This window comes from Poecilia reticulata, linkage group LG1, assembly GCF_000633615.1.
Source record: "Poecilia reticulata strain Guanapo linkage group LG1, Guppy_female_1.0+MT, whole genome shotgun sequence".
Lineage (NCBI taxonomy): Eukaryota > Metazoa > Chordata > Actinopteri > Cyprinodontiformes > Poeciliidae > Poecilia > Poecilia reticulata.
This window is the reverse complement of record NC_024331.1, coordinates 16,896,338-16,923,707: the sequence shown is the minus strand read 5'-3', so window position 1 is coordinate 16,923,707 and position 27,370 is coordinate 16,896,338. Positions and strand designations below refer to the sequence as shown.

General features: G+C 39.2%; 1 protein-coding gene across 2 annotated transcripts in view; it reads right to left on the bottom strand.

Moving 5' to 3' along the window:
• Nucleotides 1-669: 669 nt before the first annotated feature.
• Nucleotides 670-27,370, bottom strand: part of LOC103463593 (endonuclease V) — a 64,298-nt gene continuing 37,597 nt past the window's right edge. The window contains exon 9 of one of the 2 annotated variants that reach the window (XM_017306578.1): nt 670-1,107. The gene's annotated coding sequence lies outside the window, so the exon portion shown is untranslated. Of the gene's footprint in view, nt 1,108-9,006; nt 9,276-27,370 lie in introns of those variants that run through there. The other variant, XM_008407041.1, reaches the window with a different exon arrangement.

The window sequence follows — 27,370 nt, the reverse complement described above, 5'->3', positions numbered from 1 at the left end:
GTCAAATTGGTCTGGATGCGCGTCCTCCTTCACTGAAACAATTTTAAAAAAGCATTTTGTGTTTATTCAAGTTCTTGTGTTGTCCAATGTAAAAATGTTGTTGGGAAAGAACAGAAGAAGTCTGTGAGGGAGCAAATTCTTTCTTGCAAAAAACACTTGCATGTTTCCTGCGAGAGTTAAAATTTTAAATAGACTATCTTAGCTAATTAGTTGACTTATTTGAGGATTCTCATAGCCAAGATTTATTTAACAAATCTGTACAATGTAGTGGATTTTTTTTTTTTTATAAACACTGGTGACCAAAAAGTTTGGTTAAAATCACAAATTCGAGAATTTGAACCTGGAGGAATGAAATCGCAATACGGTTGTGGATCAGTGAGTAGGAAGTGGGAACAGTTCTTTATTTCTTTTGTCCTACTGAACTCCACATTCTCCCTCATGCTCTCCCCAGAGTGCGGCCTTTTGTAAAAGCACATCATAAATTATTCCAGGAAAGAAAGTCCACGTCGGCACCAACGGCCGTAAAACCATTACTGGCTCCTGCCTTGGTGTCGCTGCAACAAGCAGCTTGGCGCATCCATTACGGTGTGATGGAAATAGATTTCTGTGTAGAGGCACTTATCCATCCACTTCATTCACATGCAAATGATCGTATTCCAGTCGAGAACGTCTGAAATCTGAGCTCATTTATTTCATTTTTTTCTGCATTTACAGTAATGTTGGGTTAGCTACATTATGTGCAATAAGGGCATGTGGGTCTGCAGTACTGAAACCACTGAGAACATTTCTGTCTTTAGGGTTTTCACTTTTAATCTACCAATAAAAATAGTTTAGACTGATGGCAAAGGTATGAATGAACGTCATATTTTGTGTTTAAATCGTTCATTCTGTCACGTTTTATTTGTTCTTCATTTCATTATTTTTTTTCAACATAAGTTTTTCCCCATTTCAAACACTGTCCATCTTACCAGTTTGCAGAAGCACTACATGATGTCTGTCTGCTTAGCTTATATACATCCTGTTAGGTCGATGCGATGACCTGCGGCTGCTACAAGGCTTCGGCTCGACGGCGACGTCTGAGCCAGCTGCTGCAGACCAGAACGACTCCTGGAACAATAAAAAACACAGGAAAACTCCTACGTTCAGATTATTCTTTACAAAATGTATGAGATGGTAAGCCAGCATGGACAGTCCCATTTTTCAGGCATTTTCTTATAACGCTTGAAGTATGCATGCGTGTGTGTGTATGCGTGTGGGTGTGTGTGCGTGTGTGCGTGCGTGCGCGCGCGTGTGTGTGTGTGTGTGTTTGTAGCCCTGCTGAGTTATAACCCGTCTCTCCATGAATATATCCTCATTTCTGTGGTCTTTCCTTACACTTTCTAGATGTTTCTTTTTGTTCCAGTGGGTTTTGAGTTTCCTGTTGAACTGAGGCCTTTCAGCTTCTCCTGAGCCAGTGCTCACTTCACATTTCGCCATGCGTTAACACAATGTGGACCTTAAGAGGAATCATTTCACAGTATTTTCGTTTTGCCATTTTTAAAGTTAAACAACCCGATGCACAAAATTACTCTAATGCTTTGATAACTGTCAGGGTTTCTTCACTTTTTAAATATTAGTGTAGTTCTCTGAGCTGCTTTTAAAAAAAAAATTATTTATTTTTTTTAGAAATCACTTTATGTCCACAGTTGAGCATGGTGGAGGCTCAGTGATGCTGTGGGCCTCATTTCCCCCCCCAAAGAGCTAGCAGTCCATAGTAACCAATTACGTAAACGCCTTGTTTTAGACACATGCCACATAAAAACATTTTCTTTCCTAACATCACAAATGTAAACATCGCATCCATTTGAACGGTGGTTTTCTATTTTCTTCCGCTGTGTTTTTTTTTTGTGGTTGTTTCTACGTACAATCATTTAAGATTATGTCTGAAATTTTTACATGTTTTATATAATTCACTTTTTAGTCACAGTAACCTGCTTATTTGAACTGAAATGTTTTCGAGAGGATAGCCAGCATGGACAGCATCTGCTGTTTTTATCTTTAGATTAGGACCACCTGGTTGACACCTGTTTGCTCACAGGAGGAACCACTTCAACTACTGAACTTCACGCTTTTATTAATTTCAACATTTAACCTCTGAATAAATGATTCACTTACACAGAATCAGCCGCACAGAATGAATTGTTTGCCATGTAAAAGTGTGATTTCTACCAAAAAAACCCCAGTGATTCTTCCTATTAGTGATGAAGGCCTGACATTGTTTTGAACACTAGCGGTGAATATATATACAGTTTGAGCCAAAGACCCAAATGGTTTGAACTCTTTGAAGGGTTGCTCTGCATTGTGCCCTCGTCTCCTCCACCACCTTCATCATCTTTATTTCTCTCACTGTAACCATGACTCGACTGGCGCATGCTCTTTCCTTTGGTTTCCCCTCGCCCTCCCTTCATTTGCCATAAATCCTTTTTACTTTCTCGTGTTCCCGCTCTTTTCCTCCAGAGGAAGGGGAGTGGGCAGCTCTCACACAGCACTCTACTGCACCGAGAAAGCTGGCAAGAAGAAAAGAAAAGCAAACGGTGTAAAAATAAAAAGAAGAGGAAGTCAAAAGAGGCAAAAAAATAAAAATAAAAAAAAGACAGGAGGAACGCTTTGTGTGAAGATGAGCAGGACAAGAGCTTTGCGAAGATGCTTTTAAAGACTTGTCTTTCATAGTCCTACTCCTAGGGGGGGTTTGTAAAGTGTGAACTGTGAGTGTGGCGATGTATCCTCCTGCAGGGGTTAAGCAAAGACAGATTTCTTAGTCAAGGTCAGTGCGATCACTCGTGAGGCTGGTTTCATTGAGGCGAAGGGGAGAAGGAATCGGAAAAGAATGTGAAATAAAGAGACAAATCAAAAGGAGCAACTAAAGTTCGAGCATTAGGCAACAAGGTGATGCAGAGGCAGGAGGCCGATGCGGATTCTTCCTCTGGATACATACATATTCCATCTGTGATGCCCCCTTTCTTAGATAAAACCCGCTCCCCTCCACCTCGTCCTCCCTCTCCTGTTCTAGCCTCTTTCCTCCCTCCTCCACCCCCTCTCTTTCTCCCTTCCCCTCTCCTGCTCTCTGTGCCAGAGCACCGCAATAGCAGTATGAATAATTGAACGGGCTCCTCGACGAAGGATTGAGAATTTCTTTTGCGGTTGTGTGTGCCGGTGCAGCAGCGGGCGGGCCGGGAAGACGTTCGTTACAAAAACAAAAAGCAAAAATAAAAGTAAATAAATAAATAAAAACAGCTCATGACTGCCCTTTTCTGCTTTGGAGAAAACACGAGAATAACCTTGAACGCTTGTGAAAACACACCAAGGGCTTCCATGTTACTGCCTCTCCAGGGGGGGGGGATTGGTGTAAAAAAAAAAGGGGTGTTTGGCCATGGAGGCAGTAATGGCATGACACTGAAATCTTGTTCAGAGTCAGAATCTGCAGGACAGGAGAGGATGCAAGCAATGCTTGATATGAATATTCCCAGGCAGACAGGCACTGGAGGGAAATCTGTGCAGGGCTGGATCAACCGGCTGTCCCAGAGGGAGAATAAAGAAATTGTAGGAAGGAGGGGGGGGGAAGAAAGTTGGAGGTGCCTCTGCAGTGGATATGTTTGTGTGCCTAACACTAAGTTATATAAAGATGAGGTGTGTATTTGTGCGCTGATAGAGAACATGCAGCTCTGCAGTAGCAAAAATGTGAAACGGAAAGAATGAAAATAACTCGGTGGATGTGTGTAGACATCAGGGAGGAGGGTGGTAGATCCACTGGGTGTTGTCAGGCTTGACCCGGGCGCATATGTGTTTGAATCCACGCATACCTACCTGCTCCTATTTTTCAGTTTAATTGGCCCAAATCTGCCATTCAGTGAGGCCGGAGCCAAGGACCCTTTGTGTGGCCCAGTGGGGGAGAGAGGGAACATGAAGTTACACACACACACACACGCCCGCACGCACGCGCACTCATACCTACAACCTGTCTGAAATCCATGTCAGAGCAAAGCAAAAGAGCAACAAAAATAAACAGAAAAGTTAGTCACATTTTTTTTATTTGTATTACAAGAAAATGTAAAGTGTCATAATTGTGAAGTGAATAAAACTTGAAAAAACTAAAGTATGGCATGCATTCATATAGGGGAAAAAGTCAGTGTTGAAAGAAATCAAGAGGTTTTGTTTACAGTTTTCCACATTCCTTAAAAGGCAGAACATGCATCAGAGATGATCTGCTCAGATTAGACTAAAAGTTACACATTTGGCTGAAAAGCAAAATCACTCTTTGCGAAGGAAAACTAACTCCTCGTTACTTTTAACTCACAAATTCTGCAGTTAAACGCGGTAGTGGCAGTATTATGGTGTGATGATGCTCATTCTTCAGGGACAAGGAAGCTGTGCAGATCTTATATGGAAACAAATGGACCCAAATATATCACAATCCTGGAAGAAAACATTTTAAAGGCTTTAAGAGACTTGGGATTGGAGGTTAACATCCATCAGGACAATGAGTGTATCAGGATGGCCCAGTCAAAGCCCAGACCTATATCAAACCTTTAGTTTGTAGATGTACACAGCTGGAAAAAGATATAAACCAGCTGTAGTTGCAGAAAAACAAAGCTGCATAATGTATTGACAAAAGAAAGCTGAATACAAGTCCAAGCCACAACAGTTTTTAAAATAAAACAATAAAACCATTTAGCATTTCACTTCAGCTTTGCAGAATGCACCACTTTGTGATGGTCTACCCTCCTCAAATACCCCAAAGCAAGTAAAAATGATTTTTGGAAAAGTTCAATAGGTGTAAGTAGCTTTACATGGCTATTTTCTTTAGATTGGTTAAACGATGTCTGAATGTGAAACCTATTGGTTTGCAGATTCGTACGGTTTGCTCACCCAAACAGTTTAGTTACTACAACCCTTTTTATTTTGTCTTTTCTTATTCTGTTTCACAATTATATTGCACAATGTCACACTAAGTATTAATTTGGGTCTTGCATAGTTTTGTGGTCTAAATTTATGCATTATTGTGTTGTTTTTCTCTTATGGCCTGTTGCTGTTAGTTTTATTTTCTGTGCTCCCACTGCACCTGCTTTGTTTCCAGTTATTTACTCCCTCAGAGTTTATGTAGTCCCAGAAGTTTTTTTTTTCCCGTTGGATGCTTGTTCTTTCATCAGATGTGGTTTGGTCCCTGTTTTGTTTCGTTTTTGTTCCCAATTGGCGTTTTGCTTTGTTTTGTGTATTCTCATTTCATTGCCAGCCTCCATGCTTCAAGAACACATTTATTTTGTCTTTTGTACCAGTAGATGAAGTTCGCTCTTCCCTCAGCTTCCTCCTTTGAAGCGTTCGCATTTAGATTGGCAAAAGGGTTCAAAACACATACAGTGCCTTCCAAAAGTATTCACCCCCCCTGAACTTTTACGTGTCAAGCTAGATCAGTATTGCTCAAAGAAAGGGGTTGTCAAGTTTTGTACCTAAAGTCTAGAAAAAAACAGCTGAATGTGTGACTTGTCCATTTGATGGTTTATCCAGATAATTAAAAATATTAAGTGCACTGGTAGGAAATAGTTTGTTTACATGTGCAAAATCATTGGAAGGTAGGAAGGTATAAAATGGCAAAGCGTCGTAATGACAGAAGAGCCAAACTGAGCTGAAGTTTAAATAAAACTTTTTCAGCAGAATTTGCATTCAGGAGAAGGAAAAAAAATCACCAACTGTTATGGAGGTGGATCCATCTTGCTTTGAATTTGTTTTGGAGCCTGTGACACAGAGAACATTCCTCTGGCAGAGGTAAGGAGGGATGCAATTTAAAAGCAACAAATTATGGAGGCAAACAGCACACCACCTGCAAAAAAGACTGGAACATCTTCTGCAGCGGGATAAGGATCCCCTATGCATATTAAACACCACGAGCAGCCGACTTCAGTTGCTCAAAATGAAAAGAAAAATCCAGGCTTGACCTCAAAGAAGCACCGCATGCAGCAGCGATTTATGACTGAAAACGCTCTTTGGTTTTAGTACGTTTGCCTGTCTTCTCCGGTTTAGTGGCGAACATAACGAAATCACAAAAGGTTTTCAAATCTCTGCACATATTTTAAAACAAACACGCACTGTTCTGCGAACGGCAACATTCTTTGGATCTGAGCACAAAAAAAAAAAAAAAAAAAAATTAAAAATCAAGCCTGGTTTGAGACTCCAAACATGACATAAGGTGTTGTGATCAAACTGTATGGCTGCAAATGTAACTCGGATATGAGACATCTGTTGTATTTACAGGGTACAACGGCACAAATAAGGGAAAGGAGTGCAAAATCTCCGCTGCTGAATGAGCTTTGTTAACTGCTGACTGCAAGTTTAAATCAAGGTGCTGCAGTGAGAGCCAAGAGAGCTCACCACCCTGCCAGCGCAAACAAAGTGTTTGACGTATGCCCTAATGATAATACCCAGCACATTACAGCTCGCCAGCCAGGATGACTGTTCGACTCAACATGACTCAGCTCTGCTATAAGGCTCACTGGCAAAGATATTGTTTTGCTGGAAAAATATTATAGAATTTTTCAAAAAATAGTTGGAATTGCATAAAGAAACGGGAGAGAGAGAGAGAGAGAAAAAGATGCGGGTAACTTTTTTCTTGGATGAGTAGCTTGGGACTGATTGCTCGGAGATGATGGAGAGAAACTGTAAGAGAGAAAAGAATTGAAGCAATGATTCAGCAGCGAGTTAAAGCTGAGCAGAAGGCGTGCGGCTGCAGAGCTCGGAGCGACAAAGCCAACAGAGAGGAAACTTCAAAATGAAAACAGAAGGAGAAGACCTGGGTTTATTCCGAACTGGAGACAGAAGATGGAAAAAAATGCAAACTGGTAAAGTGAGAAAAAAATATTCTGAAAACAGCTGAGGCGCCGTGATGTGATCACAGAGAAAGACTTGAAGGCTGCTGTGGCAACGTTTTGTTGACTTTATGGTTAGGTGCTTAGAGAGTTAATGTGATTGTCACAAAGGAAAACTTGTTTCAGAGTCATAGGAAAAAGCCCCTCATGAAAACGTGAGAACATGAATACACAATCATTTCACAGTTGAATGATTCAGGACATCACATTTTAATAACAAAAGAAAGCAGGAGTAAATAAAGACTGTGCTTGTGAAAATAATTATTATATTTATGGAGGGGAAAATGACTCCAAACTACCTGGTTTAATTACAGGAACCTTCCCAGAAGTGGCCAGTCTGACTCCAAGAGCGACTCGTTCACAACATGAGCCCAGAACAGGACAGCATGTAAACCAGTAAAGGTCTCGCTGTCTGCGCTAAGGTCAGTGTTCACCATTCAATCATTCAATAACTAGAACGAAACTGGACAAAGAGAACATCCACTGAAGAGTTTCAATTAAAAAAAACAACAAAGAAATAAAAAAAATATATGTGTCACATTTCTAAGAAAAGATTCCTGAGATGTCTGAGATTTTTCAGAAAACATTCTGTGGACTACGGAAACAAAATTATGACTTCTTGTAGCTGGTTATAAATGAATTCTGCTCCTTATGGGAAAATCTTAAAAATCCTGATCTATATCTGGTGCCTAGATTTTGTTGGGTGCAAATAACGTTTTTGTCGCCTCCTTTGGATTATGTGGACATTAGGGTTGTGATGGGAACCAGTAAGCCTCAGTGTCCAGGAAATGCAATCATTTCTTGTCTAGATAAATTGTGAGGTATCTTTTCACAACAGAGTTGCAGTTAACCCTTTAATATTGTGGCTTTTGAAGGCACAACTCAATAAAGTTAAAGGAAGCAGGAGAAACTCGGCAAGAGCCTCGGCACATTGGAGCCAATGTTCTTTTCTTCTCAGTGTGAAAGATGTATCATTTCAAATGAAAGAAAAATTAAAAACAAGCAACAAAAAAAAGCATCACATCTAGTTTAATCATGACAGACATAACTCACTAGAGGAGTACAAAGAAAATCCAATTTGAAAAATATCCCATCCTCTTCATTATATGACGACATTCAGGGGCCTTTCAGCTCTAATATTTGTCTTGCATGTGCACACAGAGCGAACTGTGCAGCAGTTCTGCAGAGGCGAAGGAGGGGGACACCGTCAGGGGACAGCCGGAGAGGACACAGCTGGCCAGATGCAGATGAAACAGTCACCGGAGTTATGGTCCCTGCATGCATGCATGCATCAGCTGGTCAACAACTGCAGCTTACACACACAAACACGCACAAAGGCAGTTTTGCGCAGGAACACAATGTCCCAAACGCATCAAAGTGCACGCTGTCAATTAGCAAGCCACCAGAAGCAGGAGGTGTGGCCTCCCCGCTCAGCTTCTTTCTCTAATCTCCATCCAGATGAGATCCACCTCGAGGCTTAGGTGCAGCGTAGCCGCTGCCGTAAGAAACACAGTCGGCTAATATTTGATGGCTGCAGACGCTGAGATCGCGAGGAGCTGGGGACCACATGAAACGCTGTTTGATGGCTAAACCGAGTGGTGAGAAATGAGCCGGATGGAACCCCGGGGATGATGGGAACTGAAGGCACTTTATCTTTTCTCTCTCTTGTACGTCATTCACCAGAGATCGCTTTGGATCACCAAAAAGAGAAAAGCACGAATATGTGCTAATTCCCTGTGATTCTGTACGACCGAATAGCTGTGACAGCGTGTCGACTTGCTTAGTCCACAAAATTTTTTTTTTTTTCTTTTTTTCTTTTTTTACAAAATACATCAAACCCCAAAGAACAAATAAAGGACTCATGTTTTGTGCTTGCACGTTCAGCAGAGGAGACTTCAGGCTAAGTTTGTTGTCATTGTTTTCATGTCTACATGCCTGTTGTTTGCTGACATAAAACATGATGTTAAGGTGCTATTTTCCTTCCGTTTAAAATATAAAAAAAAAAAACGTCAGAGAAAATGTAGAGATGGAGTTGCACCTAAAAGTATTCAAACCCCTTGACAGACTGGGCAAAATGTAAAAACAAGCAGCAGTTTGCACTCAATAAATAAAACAAGAATGTGTTGTTTTTTTTATTGACTCATCAGATCTGACATGATATTAATGAGTTCAATAGTCTCAATCTTCTTCAAACCCCTTCCAATCATACATGCAGCCCAATTAATCCTAGTTATTAAGCAGTGCATCAGTTTCTTTTCTTCATTCAAAATGATCAAAAAAGTTTTCAATCTAAGGAAACCCAGCAGATTGCATCAAGCCGACGTCTCCCCGTCCAGGAAAGTGTCACGGCTAATCAGAGCGGTAGACCAGACGTCGCTTCTGTGAAGGGGAGAAAAAACAGAAGGAACATGAAGTTAGAAGGTGAAATGAGAGCAAATAATGCAAAATTGAAGAGCAGTAGGCAAATGTGGCAGACTGAGGGAGAGTGGAGAGATTGTCCTCCGGTAACCTAGGCCTCTGGCAGCATAACTACAGAAATATCTCACGATAATCTAAGCCAGTCTAGCTATAAGCTTTATGAAAAAGTAAAGTTTTAAACATCGTCCTAAAAGCAGACAGTACGTCTGCCTCTCGCTTGATTTCACAAGAACCGAATGATCTAAATCCCAGTCTGCTTTTTATAAACCTTGAAACCAGCAGCAAACCTGCAGTCTGAGAGCAAAATGCTCTGTTAGGAACATATGGAACAGTCAGATCTCTGGTGTCTGATGGAGCTTCCTTGCAAAGAGGTTTATATGCGAGGAGAATCATTTTACATAACAAGAAGCTAAAGAAGGGAAGCTAAAACAGAAGAAATGTGATCTCTCTTTTTGCGTTTCATCAGAACTCTCGCTGCAGCATTTTGGATCAGCTGGAGGCTTTTAACTGCATTTTGAGGATTTCCTGGCGGTAAAGAAAAAGACAGCAGTTCAGGCACAAAATTGGTAGAGTTATCAAACAGCTGAATAACTGCACCCTTAAAACACTAACATAAAGTGTTTAAGAACTTTATATGAGTCATCAGTGACTTCTGTGTGTTTCATTTGGGTTTAAAGTTTAAACATAAGATGATCTAGAAGCTTCTGTAAACGAGGCTGGGAAATGGTTCATTTCTTGCCACACAGTTAGCGAAGGAAAAAAAAAAGTTGTGTCCAATTAGCAAATGTACTTCCACTGGGGATGCCAATACTTCTTCTGCTTAACATGTAAAAAAATAAAAAAAATAAAAATCTATATACATATTTGTTTTTTGGCAAAAACAAGAGTAAACAACACACTGAAGTCCACCATGTGGTAGACTCTTGTCTTTCCAGTCTTCTCTGTAAGTTGAGCTCACCGTGCTGAGGACATGTCTGCAGATGTCCACTGTCTGGATCCTTTCAGTTCCAGTCAGTACAGAAATAAAAAGCTCTTTCTGGCTGAACAGGACACAGTGGCCTTCACCTGGGTCTCACTTCCCATTCTTTGTTTTCAGATGCTGTAGTTATAATCCATCAACTCAAAGACTTTTATGTTTTCTCTTCTTGCAAATTCTTTTTCTGGTGAATTTTTTTTAAAAATTAGTTTATTCATGGGAATGATAGCTTGTTTCTCTTCATCATTTGGTTGTAAATGTTAAGACGTTCACCTTGGGTTTCATTTGAAGCATATTTCCACTGTAGCAACCTTTCCCACGATGTTTTCTGGAGCTCCTCTTTACCCCCTTCACATCCACTGCATTTAACAGGTTAAAAACAGTTCACCCTGGTAGAAATTTATGCTACGCTATGTTATCCCCAAAGGACACCAGGTTGTAATCCTGCTTACTACCAAGTAACTGAGGCAAAAGTTTTCTTAAATCCTTAATTTTCAACCAGAGTTCACCTGTTGGGTCCAGACTTCAATTCTGAGGTTTCAAATCAGTGCAACCAGCTGACGACCAAACGAAACACACGGATCCCTTTAAAGAAAACTAAACGCTCCAGTGGGAAACACCCCCAGTCCGGACAAAATAAAGGATTTCTGTGAAAGCTCACCTGATCCACCGTAATAATGGCATTCAAAGCCGCTGTTGTGCCAATCCGTTTATAAAAACAGAATCACTGAGCTATTCTGAGACAAAACACAAAATGTAGAAAGATAAACTATTTCCTTTTGAATTTAATAATCCATATTCGTTCAAAAGTTTATTGATATACAGGGGGTTTTTTTTTTGTTTTTTTTTTGCTTTTCACTAATCTAAGATCAGGTTAATTAGATCTGCAAGTCTACTGGACTTTCATTTTTCTTCCACATCTGGAATCTGGAAAATAAAAAAGCACGTTGTAAATTCCTCAAAAATCTTCTAACATTTTTCAGTGACACAGTGCTTAAAAGGTAAATGGAAAGTTGTGATTCATGCTTCTGCTAAAATGTAATGAATTATTAAATTATAAGGCAGGTTTTGACAACCAGTGAGAGTGGCTGAAATAGGAACATCAAACTTACTTAATGCTCATAGGCTGATAACTGCATTTTGCTGTTATTATACACCTTATTTTAGCAAATGAGGATAAAAAAAATCACTAGTTAATCGTAAATACTTTATATTTTGAGGATCTTATTTTTGTATGTTGTGTTTAACAGCTTCTATTTATATTCTGTTTTCTTCAACAAGTATGTTTGGTTCATTTTACTCCTCTTAGATTTTGAGTCAAGCTGTATCACTCAATAGTCAACACACTTCTGATGTGTTTCTCTTTTCCTTTCCTCTGTACATATACCTCCATATTTCCTTTCTTCTCGTCTTGATTTTCACACTGTTCCTGTGTGTTTTCCTCTGCGCTGTGGCAAGTTTGTTTCCTGCCTTCATGGCTTCTTGTTACTGGATCTGATGGTCAACCTGCAGCAGCACCCTTAGTTGTTATTTCTTATCCACCTGCCACCTCAGCGCTTGTGTTCCTGGCCAACTTGCAGCAATGCCAGAATACTAGTCTGCTCATGTTTTAATGTAAATATTTGCAGAAATTGTTGGTCCATTCTATATTTTACAGAAATCTGGAATGGATCCAACAGCTTGATGTTCGTTTTGCGACAAAACAGTTAATTTTGTGGAAGAAGGTGGATTTCAAAGCTGAGGAAAAACTTTCAACAACTAAACAAGACAGACAGACAAAAAAAAGTGTTGGAGCTGTCAGGGAGCACCGGGATCACTGGCCTCCGTCAGGGACCTCAGGTTCTACATAGCAGAAAGGAAAAGCTAACCAGCTACGTTTCAACAGCTCCGAGCCTCCAAACCACATAGGGTACGAGGCAAGATGGTGGAGAAGACGGAGTGATTGCTGGTGGGAAAACTGCAGCCCAAACAGAGAACTGCTTCAGAGTAAAAAGCTGTCAGACTGTCTCTCAGAGTGTCAGCTCCTGACAGAGCAGCGAGGCCGAACCCAGCCGACTCCTGAAGAGGTAAACCAACAGCATCAAGCCTAGCTAATTCTTAGCTTTCATGAGTTGTGAACAATGTTGAGATCCTAACAGCAATGGCAGCTGAAAACTATTAAATTTCATATCTGCACCTGCTACTGAAGGGTCTATAGAAGCCATTTTTCAATCTGTATTCATCCATCACTGTTTGGATTGGATCATCCACGAAACAAGACATAAATTACTGTGATGAATGTTTATGTGTGATATCTGATACATTACCGTATATTCGGGACTATAGAGCACACCATACTACAAGCCGCACTAACAAATTTTTGAAAAAAACAAAAAAAAAACTGGAAAGTACATAAGCCGCACCTGGCTATAAGCCGCTCGTCGCTCGTGGTTTTCCATAAGGATCCAGCAGAGGGCGTCTCCAACGCCGAACCGTGGTTTCGTTCACGCCAAGTTTACGTGCAGTGGCTCTATTTCCCTCCTGTACTGCCAGATCGATAGCCTTCAACTTAAAAGTTGCATCACATGAGTTTGAAAACATTTCTACGTCGTACCTGCTGCTAGCATGTGCTTGTTCTAAATGAAAATGAGCACTTTCTTCTTTGATTTCTAATTTTGACTTCCAATGACTCACTGCCTGCTTAAGAGCCCTCTGGTGGTGGAAGAAAAATCAATTGAAAAGCCGCTCCCCCTTTGGGGGAAAAGTAGCGGCTTATAGTCCAAAAAATACGGTATATAAACTAAATTTGAATCTCTCTGGACACTAAAGTTTTTATCTTAGCTTAGCTAACATCTCTGCAGACACCACACATCCTGAACACAAACTGTTTAGACTTCCCTCTAAACAGAGCACTCTTGGTGAAAATGAGCCACTGCAAACAGAGTTCTGTTTCCCAGGCTGTTTATCTGATGGATACTTAAACATCCAGAGTGGTCAGATCAATATCATCCATGATCAATACCTCTTTTGAAAAAGGACTATACACACACACACACCCACGCACACACACACACATTTACAAAAAGAAAAAGCTTTCATTTTTCATATTTTGCTTCCTTAAAGCAAAGTGGAACTGAAGGTAAATTCCTTGTTTATGTGCAACTTGGTGAGTAAAGCTGATTCTGATATGCATACAGTAGACATCTCCACCTCAACGTCACACACACGCACACACACACACGCACGCACGCACACACACACACGCACACACACAGACTTCTGATTGCAAGACAGCTCCTTGTTATCATAAAAAAGCCCAACTCTTTGTAATTGTCTTCATAGTCAAAGGAGCAGGATAGATTAGGCTAATTTAAGTCATTCTCAGACTAAAAATGCCTCTTTTGATTGCTCTGTTGATTTACACAAACAAAACGCAGCAAAATGAGCCTAAGGACACAACCTCTGCGAATTAATCAGAGACAAACAATTTATTACTTTGATACTCTGCCTTGTTGCCAAGATTGCTGCTCTCGGGCCTCCACGGCAGCTCTCTCCCCTGTTGATTAAGTTACACGATCCTTTTACAAACTTTGGTGGAGATTAAACTCAGGATGACTGGAAGAGAGAGGCTGAAATTAAACTGTGGACATACCCAAGCAAATCAACAACTTTTGAACAGCGTAAACCTCATCAAAAACGTCCCCAGAATCTTAAGAAGAGTCTTTCTGTCCCACACGTCTTAAGAGATAAATTATCATCTTGCTAGATTTATTTAGCATCTGGTATCTCTGTTGGATTTGAAGGGGATTGATGAAGGGCCCCTCAAATAGGTTGTTACTTCGTGGAAAGGGCGGTTTAAGTCCAAATGCAGTTTATGTTTCCATCTTTCAAAGAAGGATAAAGTGTTCTGGATTAATGGTTATAGGAAACTGAGAGATCATCAAAGGATAAACTGAAATAATTTTTGTTAGCAAATTAAACAGATTTATCACTTAAGTCCAGTCTGTTGTTTAGTATTGTAGATGGTTTTCACTCTATCAACAAGTATTTCTTTCCAAGCAGATAAAAATAATCCTTATTCCTTCAACATGACATAATGTGACAGTTCAGGATTATGATCATGAAGAAATATTCTCAGTATACGTCACCTTTCAAAAATGTTCCTCACTCTTAATTCCTCAACATTTTGTCAAAGCAACAAGCTTTATGACATTTCACAAGGACTGTGTAACAAATCAACACAAAGGAGTTCATAATTGTGAAAGTCAAAGAAAAGAATAGATTTTTTTTTATGGTTTCTACAAATAAAATTTTGAAAAGTATGACATGCATTCGTAGTCCCTGAGTAAATACTGCATATAGATCTTTCTAATTAAAGCTCTAAGTGCAGCAACAAGTGTTTTAGGGTAGGTCTCTTCTTTGAAACACAGCTCCAGCTCATCCAGGCTGGGAGCAAGGGGGCGACTGATGAATGTTCATGTCTTTAACAGAGTCACAGTCAGTAACTTGGGACTTAAATGAAGATAAAGAAGTCCACAGAGCAAAATAAAGGCAAGACAAGTAAGATTGCCTTTGTTTTCTAGTGATTTGTGTGTTCCAACAAAATACTGTGGCAAAGAAAAGAGAACCTTCACGGCACGAGCATATAAATCCCAGAAAAAATCTATTAAAACTGATAATAAAATTGCCTGAAAAGCAAATTAAGAACTAAAATGACTAAAATGTCTATTACACAGGATAGAATAGAAATATCCTTTAATGTTCCAGGGAAACTCAGGTGTATCAGCTGCAAAGTGACAAATAGAAGCAGACAGAAACGTAAAGATAGCAATAATAATAATAATAATAATAATAATAATAATAATAATAATAATAATAATAATAATAATAATAATAATAATAAAAAGGAAACTAAGAGACCGCACAGAAAGGTGAAATTTACAACATAAGAAAAAACAAACTGTGTTGAGGTCTTTTTGCTTAGTTTATACTGTTCGTTTTAAAATGTATGCATCCAAGCTGTAGATTGATGCTTGTTATTGAGTTTGCATAACTCATGTTTCACTTTGTGCTAATCTGTGATCAAATTCGACTAACACTGTTTTATCGAGTGAGGCACAGAGCTGCATGTCTTCATCAGGCGTAACACGATCATCTCCCTCTGTAGCAGCAGCACAGTGTTTCCATCCAGGGCTTGTGGATGTGTGCAGAGCCACCTGCAGTCTCCATCAGCTGATACGATGACCCTTCCTGCTGATCAATGCTGCCCCATCTGACCGCTTCTATTCCTGGACACCACTCCTGCGGATTCTGACCCCTTCCCTCCCGTCTCTCTTTTCCGCTTCCCTCTCTGGGACCGGCCTGGCACAGCAGCGCGCACGGCCAAGTCTGACGCATTTAAAGAGAGGTACAGAGAGACGCACGTACACGGTGCAGCCTTTAGTGTTTGTGCAGCAGAGTGGTCCCATGTGCAGCTGTTATACCTTTCTGTGCCGTTGCACATAAAGCATAAAACCGTCCTCCTTCCTTACAGATATTAACAAATGACCAGCTCTCTGTGGCAGATCGGGGACTTTTCTGATTTATTTCTGGAGCTCCCAGTGCAAAAAGGCTGAGTGACCCAAAATTATAATGAGAACAGAATCTAAAAAGAGTCATGCTGACCCATATCTAGCTTAAATATGGGGTGAGTGCATGAAGAAGATACGGTTAATCTCCATTTCTTCTTGGCTCAGACTAAAACAGCCGCGCTTTTAAAAGTTACCGTTCACACAAACACACATAGATGGACCTTTAAGGGGTCTTCAGAGACCGCCGCTCTTTATCTTCAGATTCTGCAGCGCAGCATCCGCAAAGAAGAGAGGAGACAAAGTACAAATCATTTAGTGGAATACATGAAATTTAAAATCTATCCTAATGGGACAGCTTTGTTTAAGGACAAAAAGAGCTAAACTGTCAATCTTCGAGGCCTTTTGGTCCCAAAATACTGTTGATAATGCGAGAAAACAGTCATTTGCCAGTCAGATGATACTCTATGTGTGAAGCAACTGTTTACCAAATATGCCTAAGGGTTAAGTGAGCTGGAAGTTAACCTCAGATTGGACATGAGATAACACTTCCACTCAGAGCAGAATATTTAAAAGACCTTAAGTCTTAAACTTAACAGTGACAGAAATCCTTGAGACTGTGCAAATGTGTTACTGCATGCTCAGTGAATCAAGTTTTAATGTCTTTATTTGTTTCTAGAGTTTTTATTTTTGCAGGTTGACACACAACGATGCTACTAAACTTAAAACAGTTTTTGGTAGTAATAAAAACAGAAAAGTGGACAGTAACAAAATAAGTCAAATTCTCCTCCTTCAGGAAGGAGGCTCAGTTGCAAAGAACACATCAGTGTACATCTAACCTCATGTACACAGTTGTTTACAGACCAACAAATCATGTCTTAATTACAAATTTAAATAAATACTCTTAAAGACCATGTTGAATTTAGAGTGAAGCCTTCATCCTGTTGCTGTTTTAAATGTCCTAATTGCCATCCACACACGGGGAAGCATTCACTGTCCTGCATGTGTTTGGGTGCTTCACATTTCCAATACACTTGATAAAAAAAAAGACATAACTTTTCTCTGATTACACAGAAGATTGCTAGTGGTCCTTTATTATAAATCATAGGTTTCGCTGCAAAAGACGTCTGAAACCCTCAAGAAATAAGACCTGGAGCTTATTTTGCCTGAACTTGCATTAAAACTGGCTGTCCAAAGAGGTCTGAGGGTTCTGCTCCTTCCACTACTGCCTTGTTGACCAAAGCAACTTAGTGTGGTGCAATCATGAAAATGAAAGCCAGGATTTTTGGTAATAACAATACCACAGATTATTTTGTCACAGTGACTTCGCTTTATAACAAATTCACTACAAACTCGATTCACAGGAGTAGCTGTGTTGTTTCAAGCAACTGGAGGGAAGAAAAGAGGAGAGACAGCTGTGACTGGGATTAAAACTGTGTTTCAATAGACCATAACTACACAGATGCAGCAGCAACACCTCATTTATGAAACTCAGTTAAGTAATCCAGAGGAGTAGCATTTCTTTCCAGAAAAAAAAAATTGTCAGAATGCACAACGTGATTCCCGTTTTACCAAATAAAGACAGATGTCAACGAGTTCAAAACTACAACAATTAAAGTTAACAGAAAACTCGGGCTGAAGAATAGTTTAAATTCACAAAAGCAAGATATAATCTTGGCGAAAAATTCAGTCCAAAAGTTCCTCAAAAGTATTCACGCCTCCTGCAAATACAAAATCGGATGGTGGAAGCGAACAAGTTGAAGTGAGTTAATCTCAGCATTAAAAACACAGAAACACACTTCTGACCAATCACACAACAGATCAAACAGATCTCTGTCGACATAGCTTGACCCGGGCCGAGCGTCGAGTTCAGCAGGCAGTAAAATTCAGAGATTTCATCACGACTCTGTCAACGAGAGCCGATATCAGCTCTGCGGATGAAAGGACCCAGAATGGTCGGACTGAAGTCAAACAGTCGACGTCCGGTCACGTGGTTTTCAGCTATTGTTTTTATGCACAAGACACACTGAGCCAAGCTTCTGTGAACCCCCTCACTTGCTAGGTGACCGATTGACTGACCGCTCCTAATATTGCTGAGCTGACAGACACAGGGCACGCTGATCCGGTAATAGAAAACAGAAAGGGAGTGACTACAGACAGAGACCTTCACCAGACAGAAACGAACACATTATACCATCACAATGCAGGAGGAATTTATCTGCCATTGTATTGCCATCCCAAGTCCTGTTAGCTTAAGCCACATAGTTACACAAAAGAAGCAATTTGCTTTGAAAAACAACCCAGAATGGATTTTTTTTTTTTACTATTTAAACAGAGGCGTTAAGGATTGGCAATAAGCTGACAGAGTGCTAAAGAGACAAAGGAAGAGAGGAAGGAAAGGGAAGATGGAGAGCTGTTATCATGTTACAGTAAGACAGTCCTGGACAACGAGCAGAATGGTCAATAAAGGAACAACCTAATAGAGCTGTAATGGGAAGGAAGCCGACATAACAAGAAACTGACCCAGAGTCTGGATTAGAGAGAGAAAAAAGCAGAGAGAGTGAAAATGTGTCTTGAGCAGCCAGAGGGCGTTTTATGTTAACATAACAAGAGAGATCCATCATAGATACAAACACTTAAGGTCATATACAGTATATGATGATTATAGAGACTTCTTATTAGTTTTACTGCTGGCAATGTTGTTTTCTGCAGGTAAAGATGAATCAAACACAGACTTGAAGAACACAAAATGAACTAGAAAGAAATGATTTGTCTCTTTTAACGAGTCCTCACAGAAAGGATAAGGTTTCCTTTACTGCAAACTTTTATGGGCAGATTTAAAAGCTACCTGTATCTTTATGTACTAGCTTCATTTCTGCCTATTTGTCAGTGATTGTCAGAATGAAGACACACGCTGTCACAATCATCGGTTGGTTGTGTTTTTGTGATTTTTTTTGTTGTTGATCCAAGTCTTGCCATATTCAGATTATTTCTCTGTGATCGTTATTATCAGCAGGGCTTTGCTATATTAGTTCACTCTGTTGTTTATAGTTTTTTCATTTATTTATTTATTTCTGTTCTTGGTGCGTTTTGATTTATTTCTCTTAGATCTGTGTTAGTCTCTTTCTGTTTGGCTTGGAGTTCATTTTGAGTCTTAGATCAGCTCCCTTTGTGGTAATTAGTTTCCCGCCTCCAGTTTTTCTGCTTCCCTTCTGCCACAGTTGCACCACATTTTCTCTAATTAGTTCACTTGGTTAATCATTTTCCACCCTTGATTCAGTGTTTTCTTAGCTACTGGTTTTTGTTCGTTTCATGCCGGATTCTTCCATGATTCTTTCTGTGTTCGATGACCTGCTGCCCCCTGTGATTTTCCCCTATAAGTTTCCGTATTTCATTATTAATGAACTCGGTTTTACCGCAGTCGTTCTCTGCACCGGGGTCCCTATAAACCACAACCCGACACATGTACAGAAATGAAAATAGGGGCAACAAAAATGCTTTGTTTACCAATACTCGCTGGAAAGCGAGGGCAGCGGCAGAACAATAAGTCCAAGATAACAAAAAATTTTCATCATCATCCAATGTTTCTTCGGGGGAATAGTAATATCATGCAGTTTATGACTTCGGCTAACAGCTTACTGGCTGAGAGCCACTGAAAGCAACATCCTTTGTATGGGTGAGTTTCTTTCCTTATTTGCTGCTGTCACACAGTCAGCATCTTTGTTGTTTTTGCTAAATGTATGAATGAGTGTGAAAGCAAAGCTTTTATTAACAAGCTGGTGGAAAGATTTATTATAGTTACAGGACCCAGTAAGAAACCATTCATGGTGTAGACAGTTGGCAAACTGCTGATGTAAACATTTCAATCACATAATTTGGAATTGGCAGCATTATGAAATAAATTTAGTCTCCACTAAGAAAAATAAACAGCATGAACTGAGTCTCTGGACACAAACTACTAAAATCATTGTTTGGGTTCTGCTTTAGGGTCGCCTAATTACTGTAATTACAGACATGTCTTTAACATGGGAGGTCATAAAAACAAGCCTCCATGTGGATTTATTTCAACCCTGTTAGTAGAATAATAGTCTTTTTGTTATGTGCCACTGTGTGTCCAGTTCTTTATCGCTGGTTATTTTCTGTGAGCTTAAATGTTACTGTACAATTGAGCCAAAAATTACCCAAAGCCCGAGTTGATTACAGTAACTCTTGAAATTTATTTTTAAATGGTTTAATGTATTTAACGTATTTATTTTGACTGGAAGTAATATTTAAGTCTTGTCGTGGCTCAGTGAAAATCCTGTCTGTAAAAAAAATGAAAACTAAGCTAAATATTGGGGAGTTCACAAGGAAACCTTGCAACTACTAAAACTTGGAGCCAGTTGAATCCACAAATTACTGCAAATTACTATATCCACGATATGTAAAATCGTCTTTCTTGACCTTTGCATTATGTTATAATATTATTCTCTCATCAAAGAGACACAACTTCTCCTCAGACAAAACAAACGCAAAGGGCTGGATTTCTCAACTCAAAGACTCTAAAACATGTTAGATTTTTTTTTATATTTCACAGAAACTCAATTTTTCCTGTAAAAGCTGGTACTGTTTGCAAGAGTTCGTGTTTTTTATATTGTTTTTCCAAACTCCTTCTTAAAAGGATGTGAAGCAGGAATTAAGATGTAACACTAGAATTCAAAAGAAAATCTACTTTGCCTTAGTTGCAAATAGGCAAACCATAAAACGCAATTCAAACTTCAAAACTTTTTTAAAAATCATTTTATGGCCACGATTTTACAATTTTACTTTAACTGGCCTGAAGAAATATGGAAAATGCTTTCTGCATATGATCTGCTGGAATGCAGGAGATACTGAGGATAAAAGAAAACAAAACTAAAGATCGAAGCTTATTGCTTTTTAGGTAAAACATACCATAAAAAAGTTCCTTTGTTATGTCCTCCTAAAAATTGTTTTGCTAGCTCACCACTTGTCTCTTTTAATAGGCAGTGATAAACATTGTTTCAACGTCGCCTCATTTTAATGCCAACTCCTGCTTGCTGTGATGCAGTTTGACATTGACTGTGTTGTGTATCAAAAGGTTATGGTTGATGAAAGAGAAATGAGTGGGAGCCAACATCTCCTTTCAAGAACGGCTTTGATAGCTTATGACTAACACAATTAGAGTTGAATGCTCTTGCTCTAATAGGCTATTATGGATCATTTCTAATTAGATGGCTGCAGAATTATGAACATGCACAGATTTATGTCCTATCGACGTTTTCAAGGTAGATGCAATGCCACGCACGCAAACATGAATGTCCCAATGAAGCACAGCAATAAAGAGCAAAAAATTAAAACTCTGTGGTGTTGAGCACAACGTGTTTGTTTTTCACCAGCAGCTGAGTGTCAAGCAATATTGTACTATTCTTCTGAAAGGAAAGCCTCCAGGTCTTTGAAGGATGAAGGAAGCGGAAATCTACTGAGTCCCAAATTATTGATGCTGTTGCTATGGGTTACCTCTGAAATGAAATAAAAACTCAAGGTAAACAATTGAGAGAAAAGTACAAAGCTGCTGGTCCACAGTGTCCTGGCAAAGATTGTTTTGAAGATGGTCGCTATGAATTTAACCATTTTCAACCTGGAGCTTTGGTTTTCAGCTGTCTAATACTTTCAAGGTCTGGCTGATACAATTGATTTTTAGCTGAAGCTGTGCCAAGTTTGACTGTAAAAACATCACAATACAAACAGTTATTGAGATTATGTTTTTTCTTACTCTGTCACTTAACATGATGACCAATCTGAATTAGGTCGGTCTATCTATCTATCTATCTATCTATCTATCTATCTATCTATCTATCTATCTATCTATCTATCTATCTATCTATCTATCTATCTATCTATCTATCTNATCTATCTATCTATCTATCTATCTATCTATCTATCTATCTATCTATCTATCTATCTATCTATCTATCTATCTATCTATCTATCTATCTATCTATCATGCTAGCCAGCTATCAAGCTAGCTAGCTTTCTTCTTATCTAGCTAGCTTTCTTATCTAGCTAGCTTTCTTATCTAGCTAGCTATCTGTCTGTTCATTCGCTTGTCCAACTATCTGTATTTTTCTGTACTTTTCTCCTGACGCTGATACATTTATATAAAGGGGATCCAAATACATACACATTTTTAATTAGCAGAAGCACTTTATTCAGCACCAACTCTCTCAAACAGCTGACACCTCTGTCCTGTTCTTCAAAAAAGAAAAATCAGCAGGTCCATCTGGAAATCAGTCGATAAATCTTAAACGTAACAAATCTCTCTTGGTACATGTCTAGTATTACCTCTACTCTCTTTATTATCACTGTTAAACTGAGCTTTGCTGGGCAGTGGCTGAGTATGCTACAAAATACCTTATCTAGCCAACTAACGACAAGATGTGTCTGTAAATTGTTTTATACAAGCGTGAGAGAGTCTTTAGAGCAATGAATCAGAGAATTTTAACAAACGTAAACAAGCTTCTAACATCTGGGAATCCTGATGGATCATTCTTTGTAAGACAGACTGTGAACAAATATTGTTCTGCTAAGCCACATGGTAGTTAGCATGCAGAGCAATATCAGCTTCTGTTCATGCTAGAATGGATCTCAATGGCTTAGTTCTGTCAACACACTTATGCTGCATAAAAATAAAAATCATAGACTTAGTTTGCTTTGTGGATTTTTTTAAACCACGTACACACTGCTCTCATAATTTAAGCAACTTGATTTGTAGATTTTATGCAGATGCTTTACATGCTCAGTATAATCCACAGAAAGGAAACCTGGCTTTATTTGAATGTTCTCATCCTCAGTTTAGATCAATCACAGTAAATGTATTCAAACTAAAAAGAAAATACACCATATTCTTCTAGATGTTAGTTTAAAGCCTCTCACAGACTGCAGCAGAAACACCAGCCCGATTCAATTTTTAGAATCGGGCTTTAAACCCGATTCAATTTTTAGAATCGGGCTTTAAACCCGATTAAATTTTTAGAATCGGGTTGCACAGTAGGTTTGTTTTCTAATATCTAAAGCTTCAAATGGGTGCTAATTTGCTTTTAGGCAGATCTCTTAGACCTCAAATCCCCCGTGCCCTTAGCCTTTTCAGACCTTTCTCTTAATCTGGTGAGAACACTTTGAGTTAATGTACATTTGAACAATGTGAACGTGCGCAATTGGCACCGTGGAGCTGCACAACACATCTAATCTTTTCTTCAGTAATCGTTTTCCATACAAAAATTCTAACTATTGCTGTTACTGTCTGTATTTGAGAGTTAAATATTAATATTTAAAATGAGTGTGACGTTTTGCGCAACTAATTTGACTAATTTATATATATAAATATATACACTTTGTTTTTACATGACAAACCTTAGAGGAGCATATCTCATTATACTGTCATTTAATGGTGCACTATTCATGGATGAATAAAACATTTATGCTTTCAGGGGAAAACCTTGACAACCTGGTTGACTCCTGAGTGTCTGCAGCGGAGACACTTCAGCTAGCACCAAATATCTCTCACCAAATATCTGCAGTTTCTGTGAGAGTCAACCTTAATGTCTGCTTCGTTTTAAACCTCACTTTACTTTGGTTTAAATGTAATAATAAATAATAACTCAAAGATTATGCCTTAAGCAGCAAAATTAACACACTAAAGCTAATTGTGATTGATTTATATGATCAAGACTGCATCTGTCATCATAGTAGACAGATGGAAGAGATGCAGAACAAATAAGCGAAGTTACTTTTTTCCTCACACCATTATTCAAGTGTAGCCAAAAACAGCACGTCTTTTACTTATTTCCATGACTGAAGATTTTTGTCAGCCGAAGCGCTTAAACAGAAACATAATTTGATCAAAAAGGAAAATTGTAATGTTTTAAGCCCCTTATAATCAAAAGCCATCTGTGATTTTATGGCTGTAGAAATATCAAAATATGTGCAGTGAGCGAGTCCTCCTGCCCCCTTTTTCTAACACAGCATCAAATTTTAGTGCCTGACAGTTATTCAGAAATACTGTGTTCAGCCATTAAGAAAACAGAAGAGAATAAAGCAGGTTTAAGGTAGGTTGCCAAAACTATGTAGTGAAATTATTAATCTCTTCATTTGTGACTGACGTAAGGACTTGTATATGTACTGTATATACTTGAAACTTTATTTCAGACAAAACATGATGAATGAATGAGAACTAGTTTGTTATGGAATTGTGAACTCAGTTCAGTATGTTTAGGTGGTGAATTACAAACATTTCATTCATTTTAGCTTCGGTGAACTGAATTCAGAGCTACTTATAACACTTGAGATAAATTTGCTGGAAGTTAGCAATAACAACTTTAATTAAATGTATAGGTTTATTTCTAAAGGATGGAAGATTTCACTTTTACTGTTCGGCATCTTTGCTCTACTCAAGGTTTCACATTCTTCATCGTGTTTTCTTTTTTCAGACTTACATTTCCAATATTCCTAATCCTCAAAGGTGTAAATCCCAGGGGGAGGGGGGGGGTCAGGAATCCCCCAATCTTGGCAAAGTCTAGAATTGCCCCCCCAAAGAAATCATGAAAGAAACCCTTGTATTTAAACAATATCAATATAAAAAGGCAATAAAAACAAAGAACTAAGTAAATCTGCCATTTATCAAAGAAAAAAAAAAAGAATACATTTTTAGGTCCTCCCCCGCATTCACTGTTGTTACAACAATGGTTCAATACAAAGTGAAGGAAGTGCAACAGCTGCGATGCTGAACGACACAGGATCCGTTAGAAGTGAGGAGCTAGCTGTTAGATGTGCTACGCAATAAAAAACCGTCCAGTAAGTAAATACTTAAACCAAAAGACATGTTACATGTTTTATTTACTTTCACTGCTCAATAGGAAGAAACACATTGACAATAAACAGTTCGTTATTTCATTACTTTGGCTGAATCACGATAAACTAACACCTTATGCCTTGGAAATCAAAACTAGCTAAACTGCTACATTGCTTTCATAGACTTAGCTCCTTTTTCTGTCGAAGGTAGCCAATATTTAAATTCTATTTAGCTCTCTAACTCTTACTTTAATAAGAAGAGTTTGAAACGGGAGCGGCTGAGCATCGCCACTAGCTGACAGCTGTGTGTGGCAGCCAAGAGCAGAGGGACTATAGCAGCTGACAGTAAAAAAAAAAAAAGTATGAGGAATTTTATTAAGTGGAGTTACTTATTAAAACTTGTTTTTAATTTAGAGCCTTACATTTTTGTAAAGGTGTAGCAGAGATTAGATCTGTGACACTGAACCAAACTCATCTGCTGCTTGAACGCGCGCACACACACACACACACACACACACACACACACACAAAATTAAACCACATTTTACTATAATTTTGCCTACCCCACCCCCAAAAAAAATTGCTTTTAACCCTTGTGAGTACGGGGACTGAGGCAAACGTAGAGGACTGTGGCAAATGATACAAGTTTACGTGTGTGAGGTCGGTTGGGCCCCATTTCTAAACACAAGGGTTAAAAAATTTCCCTGTTTATGGTTCCGCCTAATAATGAGATGGGATTTATGCCCTTGGAACCGCTGAGCAGGGATTATTATACAAAAGCATAATCCATTTTATAAAACTCTCACTGAGGCAAAACTGCCGTAATGTAGAAAACAAATGGGGCCACTCAACACGTTCAAATGCCTTTTCGTCTTCAAGTGACGCCACTACGCCAGGTAATGACTTTTGATTAATAATCTGGATTGTGTTAAGAAACCTGCGCATATTATTTCAGTTACGACCCTTAATGAAGCCTGTGTGGTCTTTGTTGATTAAAAGAGGGAGTACACGTTCCAGACGACGCGCAGGAATCTTGGAAAGGAGTTTTTAAGTCAACATTCAGTAGAGAGATTGGCCTATAAGAGGCTTCTGGCGCTTTGCCTTTTTTCAGTATGAGAGATATATGTTTGCCTCCCTTAAAGAAACAGGTAATATACCCTTCTCGAAAGAGTCATTATACATATTCAGTAATGGCTCAGATAGCACTTCTCGAAACTTATGAAATTCGGCACAAAGGCCGTCTGGCCCAGCCACTTTGCTCGTTTCTCGCTCCTTAATGGCATCCAATAACTCCCTCCTTGCTATGGGAGCTAAGGTAGCTGACGTCAGCAAGGTGAATCACATAACAGGCTGAAGCTCGAACGTCATGTCACGTGAGTTGGAACGGAGTGCAGATAAGAGTAGGAGGCGGAAATGGGCCCTCCAGCTACAGACGTATATATGTTTTATTCGTGTGTATCCTCCCAACTAACAACATAGAATTGTTTGTGAATAAAGATATAATGCAGCTTTTCTACCGGCTCTACAGCCCAAGGTATGCTGGTGTCAATCCAGCATACCTTGTGGTAATGCGCACATTGATGTTATGTTTCTTATAAATCCATCATACCTGTAGAAGTTTCATTTTGTGTGTTTTATTTCTCAGACATTTACTGTAAATAAAAAAAGTGAGCCTCCATGTGATGCCATGAAAATATAAAGTAATAATAGATGTGCCTCAGGAATCTGATCAATTTTAGAAATTCAACAGTAAACGCTCCAATTGTATTTATTTTATGGGTGCTTTTAGGGAAGCCAGTGATCATGCTACCGGTGATTTTCAAAGAGAAGAAAACAGATTTAAGGTAGGCTGTATTTTATTTTTGAGTAAAGGTGCTCAGAGTTGTGATTTTTCCGAACATGGTTGAGATTATGCTTCACTGCAATAAAAGCAATTCATTTTATATGACTTTATTAATGTCCCAATTAATATATTTTATATAAACTATAAATCTTTCTGAATATTTTCCATCTGCGGGTCACATGAGTCATTTCCGGTGTTCTCTTAATGATTGTAAATCTGTGTAAGTTCATCTGCACAACAAACAGCTCTGCAGGTCTGCTGATGATATTGGGGGGGAAAGAACCTTGGCCTCTGTCTTCACCCCTAATAAACACACACACTCAGGGATCATAAAGGCCAGCCTTCGCAGGGTACTTCAGAGATCTCCTCTCTCACACACACATTGACCCCGTCCTCCATGATTCATCTTCTTGGCAGCGTAAAGTGTAAAAGAGATTATTACCAGTGAAGGGCCAGAGATCTACTGCTCTCCCTCCTGCCCTGCAGAGGAAATGGGAAAATATTGCTAATGTTTACATCGCTGTGAGTGTGCGTGCGCGGGTTAATGTCATGTGCACTTGACGACGCTTGAAGCCTGACCGGCATGGCAAATCAGCTCGGACGCTTGTTCAGCATCGAGAAATGTGCTGACTTCAGGGAGTTTTGTGTGCATGTCTTTCTCCAGAACATGTTGAGGTATTTGCAGGTGGGGGTGGTCACAGGTTTGTAATCCTACAAAAATGTATTTATGCGTATCAATAAAACCCAGAAGCCAGCTGTTGTTGAACCCTGATGCAGAATTTTGTCTGGTGTTTATGTATTACACACACTATCTTATGAGTGAGCTGAAAAGGATGCAGTACTT